This window comes from Lycorma delicatula, chromosome 2 (assembly GCF_047948215.1).
Source record: "Lycorma delicatula isolate Av1 chromosome 2, ASM4794821v1, whole genome shotgun sequence".
Lineage (NCBI taxonomy): Eukaryota > Metazoa > Arthropoda > Insecta > Hemiptera > Fulgoridae > Lycorma > Lycorma delicatula.
In genome coordinates, this window is record NC_134456.1 from 127,259,701 (window position 1) to 127,277,554 (window position 17,854).

A 17,854-nucleotide genomic window follows, 5' to 3' on the forward strand; every position below is an offset into this window, starting at 1 on the left:
AAACTGGTTGGAATAATGTGAACAATTACACCATAATAGTATAGTGGGTTTCTGATAGCACAAGTTTTACTTTGGCTTTCCATATTAAAGCATCAACAGATTAAGGTGTGTATTTTTCTATTCAATTGTTTAGAGAGCATTGCATAGAGCAGTACACTTGTACAGAACATTGTGAATAGTGGTGGATAAATATCAGAGTTTTATCTTTGTTTTTCTTCTTTAACTCTTTGCTACCAGCGATTAATTGTCAGAATGATTGCAGAACAATTGAATTTGAACCATACCACAGTCCATCAAATTTTGACAAACGAATTGGACATGAAAAAAGTTTGTGCATAATTGGTCCCAAAAAACCTCACTGTAGAACAGAAAAACAACAGGGTGGAAGTGTGCTGCGATCTTCTAGGGCGAATTGAATCTGATCATGATTTTCTAAAAAATGTTATGGTTATGAATCTTGAATATTTGAGCACAACCCAGAAACAAAAGCCAGAGCAAGGAATGGCACACTTCAAACTCATCATGTCCTAAAAAAAGCAAAAATGAACAAATCAAAACTATGCTAATTTGTTTCTTTGATAGTAATGGCATTGTCCATAGAAGGTTTTGCCTAGAGGACAGACTGTAAATCTCTATATTTACAGAGAAAATCTTGAAAGACTGCAGAAAAGAGTTGCCCGCGTGAGACCAGCCATCAAAGACAAATGGGTGCTGCATCACGACAATCCACTTCGTCATACTGCACTCTCAGTTAATGAGTTTTTGGCAAAGAAAAGCATTCGTGTAGTTCCTCAACTACCTTATTCACCTGACTTGAGTCCCTGTGACGTTTTACTGTCACAGACTTTAAAAAAACATTAAAGGACACCATTTTGGAACAGTAGAAAAAAATAATAAAGATGTAACCGACCAGTTGAAGGATATTCCAGTTTCTGAGTTCCAACATTGCTATGAAGAGTGGGAAAACCATTTGAAGCATTGTGTGGGTTCCCAAGGGAACTGTTTTGAAGGTAATTGTTAAAACATTTTTCTGAACCAATCTCAGTAATTTATTTACAGACCTTGTATGTGGGTACTTTACATAATACGCTGTGTTTGTTGACCACTTGAGTATTTTGAATCATTTTTCTCTCTATTCCTCCTCTTGATTTTGTCAAATTATCATATGTAAATTTACATGGAAGTTGTTATATAACTCTGTAAAAAAAGCTTTTCAAATATTAAAAAACTATAATAAAATAGTTTTGATCTCAACAAAATAAACATATGTGGGTAGACTGATCTGTTCTACACAGTTATGAAAAATAAGTGATCTATTTTATATTGCTAGTGATAGTAATTAAGTTTTTTCTAGTAAATTGAAGTGATTATTAAAATTACAGAAATTTGCAACAATACAAATTACCAATTTGTAAGGCTTTTTTTACTGTTTCTTAATATTTTAGCTGATTTTTTTCTCTTATTTTAAGTAGTTCATAAACAAGGGCTTAAAAAAAGAGTGTATCGCAAAGTTCTCAGGACTTTCATAACCTATTCTACTCTGATAATAATGGAAAAAGTTGATGTCTTAAAATGCTTTGCAAGTTATAGTTAATGAAATACTTCGCTCGGATTTCAGCTATCTTGGTGAAATGAGGTTATACTGAAATTTTTAGGAAATTAATTAACAATCAGAATTGATTTTTTTGAGCTGGAAAATCAAATAAAATAGGTCCTACAACCATTTCTGCAGTAGCATTTGAGAAATCCGAGATAAAATCCAGTAAATTGGCATAAACTGTGTTTTTTATGTTTGACATACAATAACTTTGTTAAATGGGTAATAAACACATGAAACTTTTACACAAAACTTGTAGAGAATAAATTAGTTGTAAGATAAGTTGAATAAAGTAAAGAAAGGTTAGAAAAATGTGAATTTTATTTAGAAATAGTACACTAGACCAAAGTGTATTATATGTACCAATTTATAGTAAATGTATAATGTACTCATTAGAATATATATATATATTTTTTTTTTGTATACAATATCTTTAATCCATCTCCCAGGTGCAAAAATCTGAAGGTGTTATATCAGGTGATGTTGACAGCCAGGAATGTGGACCTCCATGACCAATCCATTTCTCATGGAATGATTTAAGTGAATGGAAATGGCACAGATAAATGGGGAGTTGCGCCATCGGTGTGAAACTGTGATCTGCTTAGAAAGTCATCATGTACCAACACCTGGTCTGTGCTGAACTGCATTGATAATAATTTCATCAGTAACACATCTTTTTGGACAGATTGTAAGCATCTAGTATGAATACTAGGTAGTGAACCTGTTTCCCAAAGATTGCAAAAAGTCATGCTAAATTTTTTGGGATCTGAATTATTGCATTTTGGAAAATGTATTTCATATTGTACTGTGCAGCAGCTGTAGCATTACCATTACACACACCCAAAATGAATAACCAGCAGCTGTAGCATTACCATTACACACCCAAAATGAATAACATATCAGCATATTCCTTTGTTGTAAGTACAGCATTACTGCAATGACAAACTATCATGGTCAAACTAAAATTCTCAGAAAACCTTCGCTAATGCTAGCACAGTTCCCAGCATCCAATATACTTTATGAACCTTAGAGAATGATTTAATATTAGTATAGTAATGTACATTGTTGATCAGCTGTTGTTATTTTATTGCCAACTTTGAAGTAATTTTTCAAATAATTTATTGTATTTGTCATTAATAAAAAAATTATTATCTAGGTAATTTTTATTTTACAATTATGTAATTTCCAGTTTTTTTTTTAATCTTTCAACAGGAATTTTTAATAGTAAATTGTTTTTACAAAAAAAAAATTTGTTTCCATTAAGTAAATACTTTTCTGACAAATGTAGTAGTGTACTTTTTCTAAATAAAATTCAGATTTTTCTAACTTTCCTTGTTTTATTCACCGTATCTTAAAGCATTTTTGTTCAGAATTAAATTCGCTACAAGTTTTGTTTACGTGTTATGTGTTTATTACCCACTTAAGTAAGTTATTTTACTTCTAACATTAAGTATAGTTTTTTACCCCAGTTTATTGGTTTTCAGCATTCTGGGACCTATTTTATTTAATTTTTCAGATCAAAAACCATAAGAAATCACTACTTTTGCTTATTAATTAGCGACCTAAATATTCAGTACGACCCCATTTCACCAGGGTAGCAGAAATCCAAGCAGACTCTTTTACTAGCTGTAACTCACAAACAACATTTTAGGACATATGTTCATATGAACCATTATTTTCATGAGTAGAATAGGTTGTGAAAGTCCCAGGGGAACCTCTTCATACTTTCTGTATATATACCTAAATATTTTGAATTCTACTGAAAACAAAAAGTAACTGGAAAAAAAGTTTCAGCTTATTGACAAATCTCACATCTTGAAGTGTATTTTGTTTTGTAATAGTACTTATAATACTACAGTGGACTAGAAGAAAATTTATCATGTATCCCACCCATCAGTCTCTGTTTGATATGTGCTTGTATGAGTATTTCCCAAATATTAGTGAAAATCAGAGTATTTTGGAGGAAACTAAAACCTTTTGTAAATATTCATCCTGTAGACTTAAAAATTTCATCGCCTGAAATAATAGAAAGGGCAGTTTATAAAAAAATTTGTTCCAGCAGTTAACTTACTTTTAGTAAAAAAACTTAACCAATGTATATAATATATTTTATGCTAAATTGTTGGCATACTCAAGGTCTTCATCAAGTCACTGATTAATTTCACCACATTCTGATTCAGGAAGTGTTCATCAAGCACTACCTTACATATCCGTAAACATTGGACAACAAAATTTTTGTTCGGAATTGAACCTGAAACCAGGTAATCTGGAAGTGTACAACAGCAAAATATACTGCAGATTTTTTTTATAATAACCATTTTTTGTTGTAGGATAAAAGCATTGTGACGGTAGTATAACAATATTATATAAGCAATTTTTACTAGTCGAAAATCTTATTCTTCTGGATTTTCTGATGAAAGCAAGTACCAGTGTTCATCACTTGCAGCTCCCAGATTAGTAGGGAAAAAATCCAGTTGAGAATGTAAGAAGTGGATCTTTAGTGACACGTTACGTCAAGTGCTTTTTTGTTTTTAAGAAGTTCTTTATAGTTATCTTTAAAAGATTTCCATGCAGCAACCTTTCACTTATTCAAACTGTCTTCTAATTCATTAATTTTCTTATTTGGGGTTTAACAAATATACTTTCCTTTATTTTAGCATCACTTATGTTAGGAAAATATAATTGAAATCCAGCTCCTTCATGATCAGTTGCTGTAGCAAAATCTTAAATTAAACCTAGCTTAATGAGTAGTGGCAGAAGGTAAACTTTTTCAGGTATTACTTGTGTTGGACTGGCAACATTCTTCTCTCCTACAGTTCATGTTCCTCTTTTTGGCCATTCTTTTTTAACATAATGAATCTTACTAACTATTATCCCACTCCCACAGGAAGCAACAGAATGTATTTTATCCAAATAAGTGTTAATACTTTCAAGTCTCCACAAATATGTTATAAATGTTTCTCAAAGTGAATCATATGAAACTCCAATTTTCATTTGAGCTGGATGAGGTAAAGGGATTATTGGGGATCATTTCCAACATGAAGAGGGGGTCTGCTTTCAAACTATGCTTTTTGGAGTCTGTAAAAAGATGTCATTCATCAGGGTGGTACATTTGTCCCAAAGCATCTAGTAAAAAATTTGACATCACTACAGTAAACTAAGTCCTCATTCTGCAAAAAGAAACATTCGTGTTCACACATCCTGTCACAGAAAGCACTTATTTTAATATTGTGTTGTAAAAGATTTCATTCTTTTAGTCATGGTGTGAGAATTTACACTTGATTCTTTGATAAATTTACATCTTGAACGAGATCATTACATCTGGTTCAGCATTTATATTTTCTGAAAACCTGACTCCTTTGTTCGTTATCTGATAAATCTGCACAAACTTCAACATGAACAGCTTCATTTTTGTGTAATTCCCGTGTTTATGGTGGTACTGGAATTGGAAATTGTGGACTGCAAGGCACTGGTCTTATGGGAGAGGGGATATCTGGATATTTAACAGTATATCTATCTTAGCTGTAATATTTTTGTTATACAAAAATAACAGTCTGTGAAGTGAGTTTGGTTCTCTTCAAACCGTTGAAATTGTAAATATCATGTGGCGAGATTCATTCAACCAACAGTCAACAGTGTTGCACATGAATTGCAACAAATATGATCAGCCCAGAACCTGTCCTGAAGCCAAAATGTAATACCTAATTTACATCCAAAATGTAATTCATTTCACTGGAGTTATATTTCTCCAATGAGATATTAATATTACCTTACCACAAATATAGCAGAAACTGTATGGATGGTTAATGCAAATCGTGACACTTTTATTAAAAGATTCACTGCAATGCAATGAACAAACACGTATTACAAACTTTATACCAACATTGATGTAGTGTATACACTGAATTTAAAAGGGAAAATAAAATCATATCACGGTAGGAAAAGTAACCTTACCACTAAATGTTAAACACGTAATAGCTTGCACTTGACTGTAGTTGAGCATTTTCTTTGCCAGCATGATATACTCTTTATTTGTTTACAGTAATGCATCCAGCACTGATATAAAATGCTCAGTGGGTGGACATAATTACATTTAGAAAAAAAAAAAATGACAATCATGTGTGTAAGCATTTGCAATTGTTTTAATTTCTGTGAAAATAATAATAGTTATTTTTCAATGCTATTTATCAATTTAAATAAATTATAGTTTATTTAGCAAACTTAACTGCTGCAATAAATTAAAAAAAATAAATAGGTAGTATATTATACTTGCATTTTTCACACACATTTACTTGCTGGAAAATAGGAAGGGCAGTTTTAAAAATCTGAGGCCAATTGGAAAATTCTGACTTCATATTCAGAATCACTGACCAAAAATACTTAAGGTTCAGCAGATATTGATCATGTAATTAAATCATTGTTGACCAGTGTAATTGCTGACCATGTTGTCTATCCTCATCAACATAACTAGTCACTATGGTAATCATTTTTCCTAGTTGCATAGGAATCCTAGCTTGAATAAGCTGATGAAGATGCTAAGAAAAATTGAATTTGGATGATCTTTGTGGAATGATTCTGATTAAACTTGTTTTATAAAACATTGGCTGAAGGCATAATTTTTAGTTAGTTTTTTTTAATAAAGCATGTTTTAGGTGGTTATATGAGGACTAGAATTACATAACTAAATTGTTATGAAATTAACAGCAGAGATGTATAATGAAAAAAGCATTGAATTTTTTACAATTGGAGTGTTAATAAAAGGAGAAATCATCATTTGAGTTGCCAAAAACTTTTAATTTAACCTAAATAAACATGAAAGATTCTGTGAGCATTTTACAACAGGCCGTAGTGTTGGTTATGCCAAAGAAGAGTGCAAATTATTATATCAAGAATGTTGTACCTGTTTAAATAACGGCCAAACATTTACAGTATAATCAGAAAAGATTATCATTTTTCTGTTCAAAAAATTCTTGATACTGAGGGTTCTTTCATTGGAAGGCAACAAGAGGTATCTTGAATATTGGTGGCGCTGAAAAAGTCCACTTTTTAGTAAGTTGTCCAACGGAGGTGGTTAACAGTGAGTGGCAGCTGAAGTAGGCTAGTGTCGACATTAATTGAGCTCTGAAAAGAGCACTTTGGTCTGCAAGCTTCCAGAGTTCATAACAATGATGGTTGACCCAGCCCAGAAGTTTAATCCTCAAAGTTGATCTTAAATGAATCATTTTATCATACCAGCAGTTTGGTGGCTCTATTAAAATGGTGCAACTCTTCTGTGTTTAGCATCTTCTTGTAGTTGAGATATCAACTGGGTCCCTGTTGATGCTGTTCTTACCTGAAGCAGAAGCACAGTAACTCTTTCATAGCTGCTAAATTTTGGTAATGAGAGACTTCTAACAGATTAAATTGGCAGAAAATATTGATTATTCTCACTGATTATTGCATACTACTGGTCAAAATAATAAGACTCTCAGCTTTGACCAAGTAGCACCTTGATCAAGTACTAACATCTAATTTCATGAATCCATAGTATTACATTTCATATGGCACATATACTTTTAAAAAGAAAAAATTAAATTTAAATGAATTTGAATTCCTTTGGGACACATGGTGTAACTGCATGAGATATTTTACAATTGTATTTGTAAAATACCAAGGTTTGATGATAAAAAACTTTCAAAATGCTTGAAATATAATCATAAATTATCAGTGTAGAAGTTTGTAATTATAACGGCTATGAAATTATACTTTTGTAAGATCCAAAATTTCCACATACAGAAAGGAAAGGCTGCTTTAAAGATCCAGTCAAAGAAGAAAACTTTCCTTCTCAGTGATTCATAGGGTACATGGAAAATGCAAAAATCAAGGAATTTAGTCAAGGTTACAACTCTTTTTGAAAACAGCCATACAAGTTTCTGTTTGATTTCTAATCATGTGGGAATTCCAGGCAATAAGCCTACCTACTCTTGGCACTCAGCAATCTTTGCAAACAGTTTTGTTGCTTCAGACTTTACTTATTCAGTAAAAACGGTTGAAAGAAAAGTAACAAAGAATGTTATTAACAATTGCAATAACAAACTACAACACCTTTAAGACAGTATATTTCTTTGAAGAAGCTCAGTTCGTAGTAGTAATAAGCTGTTAGCATCAGAGCATACCACATATTGGCAGTGTGTTATATTCTTGCTGACTGCAGTGATACTACATTGTAAATTTAGACTGTTATCCCTCTATGTTTATCATATATAAGTATTTAATAATGATTAATTTTGATTTATGTATATGTAAAACTTTTTGAAAATATAAATAATTCATCAACATATTGACTATTCTGCTGATTAAATTCAAAAAAACAACTTAATCACCAAGAAAACATAACAATCACAAAGTTTGTAACAACACAACTACAATACAATAATGGCAGTGTAGTTGCGTTGTTACAGAATGTTTTCTAAATTTTTAAGTTTTTATTTCTTTTTTGTTATATGTTGATGTAATTATAGAATTATCTACAGACTGATGATACGGAATCCCATGAAAGTTGACTACCGGTATTAGTTTCTTTTAGGGTTTTTTGTTAGTGTGTTTGGTGGTTGTTTTTTTTTTTAATGTATATATGTATTTTAATGTGGAATGAGGTTGTACTTAATTAAATTGCTGGTTAATACGTAGCTTTACCTTTCCTTTTATTGTCTGCTTTGTATTTATTTTTTATTCAGCTTTAATTATAACTTTTAGAAACTTGTGTACTTAATAATACTATTTGATTCTTTGTCCAGGAAAAGAAAAAATGCATCGGTACTCCCACATTTTTTAACTCGATACAGAATGTTTTTTTTATTAAATATGTGATTTCCCCAGAATTTAGGAAAAATCACTAAGTTTCCTTACTTAGGCTTAGGCCATTCCTTAGATTAGGCTCCCTATGAATTCTAGTTATTCTGCAAAGCTGGCAGTGCCACATGAAAGGTTGAAATTTTAAACAGAAAATATTTTTAAAAACATAGCACAAAATATTTTGAGTAGTGAAAAAACAGTTTGTGTTACATCACAAGGCTCATAATTTGAAGGAAAGAAGTGGCAAAATCAAATATGTTGGATATTTTTATTGTAATAATTTAATATTAGATACTTTTTGAACAGATCTTGTATATCATGTAATGGTGTATCTTGAAACTAGAATTTTTCAAATTAACACCCACAATTTTGGTTTCTGGTACTGGATATCCATGTTATAATATCTTATAACTTGTAGCAACTATATTAATAATACTTGTTTGGATTTAATGTCTTAAATTTTTTAAATTATATTAGGAATACTTAATATTTAAAGTAATTTAACTATTAGTTATTACATTTTCTTGTTAATTGTACTTGTTTAAGTATTATTAATTACTTCAACCTTAGTAATTAATTATAAAGCTTCCTTTATCTGAGGTATTAATTATTAAGATAAACATTATTACTATAAATAATTATACATAATTTGTACTTTATTTTATTGAGTAGTAGGAGCATCATTTTTATTGCAATTTTTTTTTAAAAGTAATTATGTTTTTGTTTTGTGATTTCTTTTTTAATTCTATTTTATAGTTTTTTATATTCTTATTATAGTTTTAAAATGTTATCATTTTTCAGAATTATTTAATTTCTTATGTTGTATCATTAAAGCTTATATATTAATTACTTTTATCTACTTCCAGATTGCTTATTTTATTGTTTACAAGTAATCTAATTTAAGGGAGTAATAATAATTAATAATTAAAACACCCTAACTGAATGCACATTTTAATTCCAAGAAGAAAATCTACATGACTAATACTACATAATTCAAGAAAATGAAAGTAGCAAGTTACTTCTTTTGCTTTCAGCCATAAAAATGTTAAGCTAACAAACAAACAAATGAAGTACAGTATTAGGCACTTTTGTTACATAAAGTGTGTAAGGTTGAATGATCAGTTGACTACCAGATTATTGACAAGTGAATTGTACATTAATAATATTATTTGGGTCAATTAATTAATTAGTAAATTTATTAATCGATGGTCTACATCATATTAATTTATGCTTCAGAAAAAAAAATATATAGATGAAAAGGTTAAACAGTTCTTGTACCTTCATAATATTAAGTTGTACCTTTTAACTATGAATGCTTATGACTATGCACCCATGTATGTATGCTGTGTTTGTAAATAAGGTATATACAAATATACTCATAAAGGTCCTATATTATTGTTTCTGTGGCTGTAGGTCTGATCCTACTGGATCCTTCAAGCTGAGAATATTAGGATCTGTAGTCAGTGGTGTCATTAATGAACAGGGATGCCAGTGGACCAACTAGGTGACTCCATTTCTTCTACCATTTTTTATATCAATGTCATGCATTTTGTTTTATTTTTTAATACAAAAAAGGATGAATGATTTCTTTTTAAATTCAAAACTCTATAAATCATAGCATTTTGGTTATATTTGAATTCTTATGAATAATCTTACAAAATCAAGGATTAATTTGTTGACTTGCTGATCTAAGGTTTGAAAAGCTTTCTTAATCACTATTTATTATTAGTGGCAGTTAGACAGGTGGTTCATTCAAAGATATGACTTAACAATATTTTAACTCAAGTAGTAGCTGCTGTCAAACTGGCTTGGTTGAACTTAATACCATTTGTTCATTGAAAATTCCCTTGATTAAATATTACATTTGAAAATTTATTTTTTTTATAAATTCTATTTTTAAATTTTGTTTAGCTGTATAATATTTTCATTTGAGTATAGACTCATATATACCGGAGTTTTAGTTATTATGTATGAATATTATTTTATTTTCATTTTAAATTTTAATCATTAATTTGTACTTTGTAATCACTAGATGTGATAATAGTAGTGTAACATATTAATTTTATCATCGTATTCTACTTCATGAGATAATTTTACAAGGTCTAGTAAAGTGCAACGTAAGTCTAAGCTTATTTCTTTAAGTTTCTTTTTGTTGCTTATTGAAACCTTAGAGATTTAACACTTTTTGTTACTTTTAGTATTTTACTCACCGTTTATGAGCGGCCAATTTTCCCCTTGACCTCTAAGTTCCAGGGTGGCCCCCCCAAGAGCAGGGCAGTCAAACAGCATATGCTCATTAGGCTGGACCTCCCCACAGCTCATCAGCTGCCAGGTGGAACCGAAACAAATATTGGTTTAAATTTACATGGATGGAGAGCACTCGGGCTCCCGTTGCCCTTCAAAAGGCATACCATCCCCCCAGTTCCTGTCCTAAGGACCTTCCTTAGTCGTGGCGTGCCATTCTTTTTGCCATGCTTCGCGAGGCTGTAAAGCCTCCTCCGAAGGCGGAAGATGGACAACTGTTCGAAATTTAGAACCGGTGCACTGAGATCGCCGTTCCGCTCCGGTATTGGCCCGGCCCGAAACTGCATCCCAAATACCTCAGCCTCCCTGCCTCTTCGCAATTCCCACACGGCCGCCCGAACTTTCACCACTAAATCGATTGGAAGAGCTTTTCTCAATACAGTAATAGTCTCGTAAGACGTTGTTTTAAATGATAATGATAATTTGTCTGCACCCTTGAGAAGCATAAACTTCGTCTTGGGCACAGAAATCCTTAAATTTGAAATGTCCATCCAGCCCTCTGCCGTTGACAAAGCCGCCTGCGCTTGGTCTTCTAGTTGCGGTCGTGAATTACCACGAACTAATAGGAGACGGTCATCAGCGAAAGCCTGGGCCGTGACCCCTTCCGGGAATGTCAGCCCCAAAAATCATTTAAATACCATGTTCCACAGCAAGGGACCGAGAACGGAGCCATGCGCGCTTCCCCTGTTGACGGATTTTTCCACAACTAGGTACGCATCCCTAAACAGAACCGTGCGATCCGACAAATAGTCACGCACTACGGCCTGCAGGGCTACGGGAACATTGCGGCGTTCCAACTCATAGAGGACAGAACTCCAACACAAGGAAGGAAATGCTGCCTCTATGTCAACAAAAATTGCCAAAACATATTTACAGTCGGCGCTTTCCACCTCGGCAAGAGCATTTAAGATGCAATCCTTGGTGCCAACCCCTTTCATGAAGCTATACTGGCCTCGAATTAGAAATGAGTGCATACCGATGCTTTCCCAGAGCCGTTCCACAACCAGCCTTTCAAGCAACTTGCCGATTACCGGCAAGAGGCTGATGGGTTGATAACTGCTGACCTCACTCGAATCCTTTCCTGATTTTAAGAGCACTCTTACCAAATCCACATTCCAACAAGTCGGAAAGCAACCCCAGTTTAGGCACCCCGAGAACAGTCTGCCAAGCGGCTCTCTTATGACAGGCAGCAGATGATAGAAAATATCCGGGTCAAGTTGGTCAAACCCCGGTGCCTTTCTCAGTGCCATTCGAGAAACCACTCGGTCTATATCTACGGGTTCCACAGCTCGTACGCCAGGGAATGGTGTCTCACCCGCCCTATCGCCGACTTTTGCTTCACCCTCCGGAGCATCTGGAAATATCTCATATAACATCAGGAAGTATCCAGGAACGCCTGGTAAGTCGCCACTGATGTTAAAGTGCGGTCAAGACCACCAAACCTGCATCGAACACTGGACAGCACGTGCAATGACTTTGGCCGGTAACATGACTTCGCGAGCTGCCAGGGATTGCGCTGTAACTCACGTATGGAGTCTTGCCAAAACTTGAGTTTGGCTTCCGTGATGGCATGAACGTACTCATTACGGGCGCGCCAGTAGATCCGCAGACCGTCAGAGAGCACGTGATCAACGATAATTCCCGTTTAGGGGGCGACGCTGGTATCTTCTCCTAGCGGACCTAGCTCTTGCGCGCAGCACACTAAGGTCAGAGGACCACCACTTTTTCCCGGGTTTCCGCCTGCATTTTACAGACGGCTGCCCGGAAGCAGCGGTCATGATGGCTCCAGGCACTCTCCGATCAGCGGACAGGCCACTACCTAAGGGTCCGTCCATTGGCCGAGGCCGCTGTAGGACCCTATCGCAGCCAGTCTTGATGGCCCGGCTGAATTGTTCAGCCATCAATTCCACCTCCTCTCTGTGCTCCATGCGCCACAGTTAATCCATGCGCCAGTTAAAAGAAGAGACAGAATTATAGGCCATATACTAAGGCATCCTTGAATAGTCGCTTTAATATTGGAGGGACAGGTAGAAGGAAAAAATTGTACAGGCAGGCAACATTTGGAATATGTAAAACAAATTTTTAGGGGTGTACGATGTAGGGGTTATACTGAAGTGAAATGACTAGTACTAAATAGGGAATCTTGGAGAGCTGCATCAAACCAGTTAAATGACTGAAGACAAAAAAAATTAACCTACGCTCGCTACTCAAGGTTAGCGAGCGTAGGTTAAGTTTGGTTAGATTATATTTATAACGTTATTTATTTATTTTCTTATTTCAATGTAGCATTTAAGTGGCGCCATCTAAGAACTAACTAACTACAGCGGTAGATCGCCTACTGCATTAATATCAATTGTTTAATAATAAATTACAGAATAAAATTGGAAGGGATTGAATTGAAATCTTAAATAATTATTTAATATCACTCGGTTGTTTAGACTCAGCGGTTTAAAAATTCTCTTCGACTAATCAAGAAAACTGTTCGGCCTCGTTAGCAATTTAATATGTTTTTATAACTGCGTCATTAAAATAATTTTTATTTTTCTGCCTGGGTTGAATTTTCTCTTATTTTAATATGTAATTCTCGTAGTGCATTTACATTTCGTTGTTAAGATGTATCAGGAAAATATAACAAGATTATCTCATTTTTGCTTACTATATAAACCGTACGTGCCCGTGCGCACGCGTCTTTTTAGGTAACCTATTACGTATACGAAAAGGGCAGTCTTCGTTAAAAAGAATTTCTAAAATAAATTAACAAGAGTAAAACGACACACATATACAGAGCTAGTTAATATCAATAATTACGGTGCCTTGTTTCGATAGACGTCAGCGAACGATTGGTTACGTCATTGTCCTTGGCTCATAGAACCTGCTACACAGGAACCAAAAGAGAGGCTTAGCTGGCTAGACATGTTGACCTCAACTCTAAACTGAACTGTAATCTGCAATTTTATCTTCTTACGTTACCAAACCTTTTTACTGTTTATATCCAAAATAAAAAAGATATGGCTTTACTACAGTAAAACCATATCGGTATCTTAATACTGTAGTATTAAGATATTATACGGTACCAAAAAAGTAAGCATAACTTCTGCAAAGATCACTGATTTTATTCGTTCATACAATTTTACTAATTTATTTTAAACGCAATGAATTTAGTTTTGGCGAGTCGACTGTTAGATGAAATACTTATTTTTGGTGCGCTCGTCGTTTTATTATTTATTTTTTAATATATAACTGATCCGTTCCCAACTAATACTATGTTTCTTGTACGAAATCCAAAAGAAAAAAATATAAATCGTATGATTTAGGTAAATATCACCCAAAAATTATAATATATTAATTATTGAAGAAATACTCGAAACTCGGTAGAAACTACTGTATGTACTAAACTGCAAATTTTGTTTTTTAAAATGGCTTTGTTTAAGTTTAAAATATGTTGTTAATATATTATTAATGTAAAAATTATTTTACAAAAATTTCTTTCCGTCTAAAAATAGTGTATATTTTTTATATAATGTAGACTATTTTAAATGTACTACGCTTGATTCAGATTATCTGATAGTTAATTTCGTTTGGATAACTGAAATCTGAATGAAAATTACTTTTCAAAATTCATAATTATTGAAATAAAACTTCATGTAATATAAACTGCAAGTAATAAAACGAAATAACGTAAACGTTATATTAACGTAATATAACTGCAAGATTTTTTAATAAAAATCTTGCAGTTTCTTATATAAAAATCATCGTCTTATGATTACTGTAATTTGAGTCTGATACATCACTATCGGATGAAACAGAACTGTAAAAATCTCTTATTACTAAATCTGACGCCAATACAGAATTTGATGATTAGAACTTTTGAATTTAACTTAAAAGTAGCGTTAATCTAATTTCTGTTAATCTGTCAACCGATATACAGACACACATTTTTATCAATCAATAGTAAGAAACACAGCTTCTTCCTACCGATGATACCGAAAGTCACATGATTTTTTTACGAGTCAACAGGTTAGTGCAGTGTTTCAAAAAGTGAATAAACACGTCAATTGAAAAGATAACTGTCAATGACACGTTAATAACACAAACAGTTAAACCTATCAAAGGAGATGGTGTATGCCTGTTCCGAGTACTTGCTTTTCACTTATTCAGAGATGAAGAACGATGCCAGGAGGTACGAAACACAATCGTTTCGTACGTGGCTGATCATTGGATTGACTTTGTTCATATGTCTTACAAATCTTCAAATGGTGACAACCTTCCAACTTGTGAGGAATATGCACGCGAAATGTCAATTCATTCAGTCTACGGTGGTTATTGCGAATTAGTTGCAGCTGGTAAGATTTTTCCATTTTTATTTGAAATTTATTACAACTGCAATCTTTATTAGAAATTTGGTACTGACACATTGCCCGAAAAAGATTGCGTCTTACTGGGAATATTAATAGTGGTCATTTCGATGTATATTTGCCTGATTTAGAAAACGACATTTCAACAAAACCTTCTTCAACCATTCCTGTTAGAAATAATAAAAAGCGTTGTGCGAGGTTCACGCACAGAACAAGAAAGAATCAAGTCAAAAAATCGGCGAAAAAGAATGCACAAATCAACCCAGAATAGCTGAGAAAAAGTATCAACAAAATCATTCAGAGGTCCTTAGAGCTGCAGTATACCTGAGATTAACCACACATCTCAGGTATGGTCGAACTGAGAATGTACAAGACTACACTTCATTCACACTCATACATATCATCCTCATTCATCCTCTGAAGTATTATCTAAACGGTAGTTACCGGAGGCTAAACAGGAAAAAGAAAGTAGAAAATATAATGGTTGTTTTCAGACTTTTTTTTTTTGGGAGCCCGCAAGTTACTATGATGATGAATGATGATTATGAGTGGTAAGAACAGGAGTTCTATTATTTATTTCTGACATCATCTTTGAAACATAGCAACATAATAAGCAAAAGCATCACTCCAAACTACTCCATTTGAAAAAAATCACCAGATCTTGTAAAAAGACCTCGATCAGCTTTATCTGATGAGGATAATTGTCCCGAGGTTAATAATAATTTTAATACCTTGATACATTATAATCTTTATACTTACTGCATTAATGATAAATTGTTGCTTAAAAATTAAACCCAGGACCTCATTCGGAGGTCCCAGGTTCGAATCCCGGTAAGGCTTGGCATCTTTCATCGTCTTAAGCAATACCTAACGGTGTCCCGAGGTTTAACAGGAAAAAAGTATTCTGTCGCTATGGCGTTGGTCTGGTATTTATATTTATAAGGCAGTTATTTGGATTTTTTTTTCATGGACTTTGACGTTATTTTATGTTTAATGGGTACTTTTATGCTATATTTCAGCACTTAACATATTTTTCTATTTATTTGATGTTTTGAAAAACATTTTATGGTTGCTAGGGTTTGTTTATCCAGATGTTGTTTACATTTGGTAATGATTTTGTTTATGTTTATTTTTATATTTAATTTGATTCGTTATAGACTGAATTACATTGGAGGGATTATTTTATGTTATACTTGAGCACCGACAGTAAGTTTAGTTTCTTTGATTAGTATTTGGAGCGTCCTAAGCCCGGGATCGTGGTGAAAACTAGTAGGGGAGAAAGGTTGGTTTTCTGCCGATAAGTCATAAAACGTAGGCATGAATCCAATGGAAAACGAGTCAAATGTAGGAGATAATGCTACCACATCCGGGGTTATAGGTGATGTGCCGGCACTATCAGATAACCGAGGTCAGGGTGCTGGTGTAAATTGTGATACTGGCCAGCGAATACTAGATTATAAGATCATTACACCAGCTCAGGAAATCAAAATGGTCACATGGAATGTGCGCAATGCCCATCATGTTGGCAAAAAAGAATTTATTGCACGAGAATTAATACAACTGTGTTTTGTTTTATCACAAGATTTGCTACTAATGTGTGTAAAAGATTGTCATATTTGCTATTCTTTTCTATGATGGAGTAAAAAATAAATATTTCTGTGATTACATTACAATTATGGATCGCAGCGCTTTCAGAACTCAGACTTATGGACTCTGGAACAACGACAGTACCGATGCCAGATAGTGATGAAGTGATCGCATTATTCTATTCTGGTGGTGAAAACCACACCGAAGGCGTTTGTTTTGCGCTTTATCGGCAAACGACCAAGACCGTGTTGGCCTTTCAACCCTTTTCTTTAGCTGTTTTAACACTAGCTGGAAAAATCCGTACTCATATCATCTCTGTGTATGCGCTTACTGAATCAGGTCAAGATGAATACTAAGGATGTCTTTTACATTCAACTTCGACTCAACTTACACTCAACACTCTTTACACTCACTTGTGTCATCGACACAATTCCTAAAACAACCTAATCATTGTTGCTGGTGACCTAAATGCTAATGTAGGAGCCAATAGGACTGGCTGAGAAACCAGCCTCGGAAACTTTGGGCTCGGTAACACTAATGATAATGGATTACGTCTACCGTCATTCGCCAAAACCAATCAGTTACTAATTGGCAACAGCCTCTTTCATCACCCAAAGAAGCACCAGCTCCCGTGGCGTACCCCAAATGGCAAAGATATATCAGAACTCGACTATGTATTTATTAACGCTCGATTTCAATCCACATCAAAGATGAACTAGTAATGCTTAGGCGGATTGTGGTTTCGATCATTACCTTGTACGTGCAACGATACAATTGAGGCTCCAACGAACAAAAAAACCGGTACCCCCACCGATGAAGTGAAACTGGTCAAAGCTACTTGAGCCAGCTAATGAGCACCAATTCCAGCTAGCATTAGGCAAACAGTATGCCATTTTAGTACAACATCATGACGTGGATGCTAAATCAACCCAGATAGCTGATGTCATACAAGGATGCGACCAAAAATATCTGCCCACCCAGGCGTGGATATCAGATGAATTTCGATCGACTTAGTCGATCAGCGTAAACTAGCAAAATTAGTTGATTACAAACAGTGCCGAAAATTGAACCTGGAATTCAGAAGGAAGCTGAATGCCGAGCGTGAAGCATATTGAAATGATTTGACCATAACTGGAAAAACCTGCACAAAAACATGAATACAACCCTCTACACAACA